Consider the following 1200-nt stretch of genomic DNA (forward strand, 5'->3'; position numbering starts at 1 on the left):
TTTAATCTAAGATTCCATATACTTTGGTTTTCTTCTAAGTTTACCAACCCGGATTGATAATTAAAATAGGTGCTCTAATTCAAATCCATAAAGTAGACTGACATTTTTGGCATCGTTGCTATGGAAGCATGCTTAGATAGAGCTAGTTAGGAAGATTGTTTAGAAAACATATAATAAAAGTAAACAAAAACACTTCTCATTATGGTTATTCATGCTTAGACATAGAAATTAGAAATATAGATCCCCAAAACAAAACCCCCAACCACTAATAAAAACTCATTAACTACAAAGTCCATTTGCAAAACAAATATCTACAAAAAATGATGTTAAAGAAATCATTTAGAGAATGAGAGTATGCCATCACAATTTAGAATGGTCACTAGGGATGAATCTTCACTTCAAAAGATATAAGAGAAACAAAGCATCCATGAAGATGATCTACAAGAAGATATTGTAGAAGCTTCCTCTAGCTATCTTTGTAAGAAGACCAATGAGTTATGGATCATATGCAATGAAGATCAAACAATAGAGCTAGAAATTGAAAAATATCTAGAATATGTATCCCTTGTGCATTCATGAGTTTGAACAAGTTCCACAAGAAGAGCTTTGAGTTATGAGAGTTGAGGAGAATCAAAGACTTAAGGATCACACTCAAACTTGGTTTCAACTCGTCATTAGGCCACAACACCACTCCATTTTTTAACATTCCTTAGCATCAAATCTTTATGATCAACTAACCTTTCATGTCCAAGCATTTATTAAGGTATATTTTTCAAACTTGGATATGAGTCTACTTATGATCTTGTTACGCAAATGGATGCATTGGAAATTCTCTTATACTTGAGAGAATGACTTCTTTTTATACAATAGAGTATGATATAATAGAATAAATAAATAAATAGATACAATGAGTTCACAATAAGACTTTTGATTCAAACTCTCATGAATAATTTTTCAAATCATTGTTCAATACTCATTTGGAAGGACTTTATGGAAAAATGAAGTAAGAACAATCCCCTTTTGGGTAGCCATATAGGATGATTGTCAAAGAATGTTTTTTAAAAAATAATCTCTTGAAATATAGTTTTTAAACCCATTTTGAATTTTTCAATTTGGGTCACAAATAAAAAATATGATCAAAATAAATACTACGTCTCAAGTGAAATTTTGAGGACCTACTTAGTAAAAACATTAATTAAA

Source organism: Pinus tabuliformis, chromosome 9, assembly GCF_031772625.1.
Source record: "Pinus tabuliformis cultivar Carrire ecotype Pingquan chromosome 9, CPIR1, whole genome shotgun sequence".
Classification (NCBI taxonomy): domain Eukaryota; kingdom Viridiplantae; phylum Streptophyta; class Pinopsida; order Pinales; family Pinaceae; genus Pinus; species Pinus tabuliformis.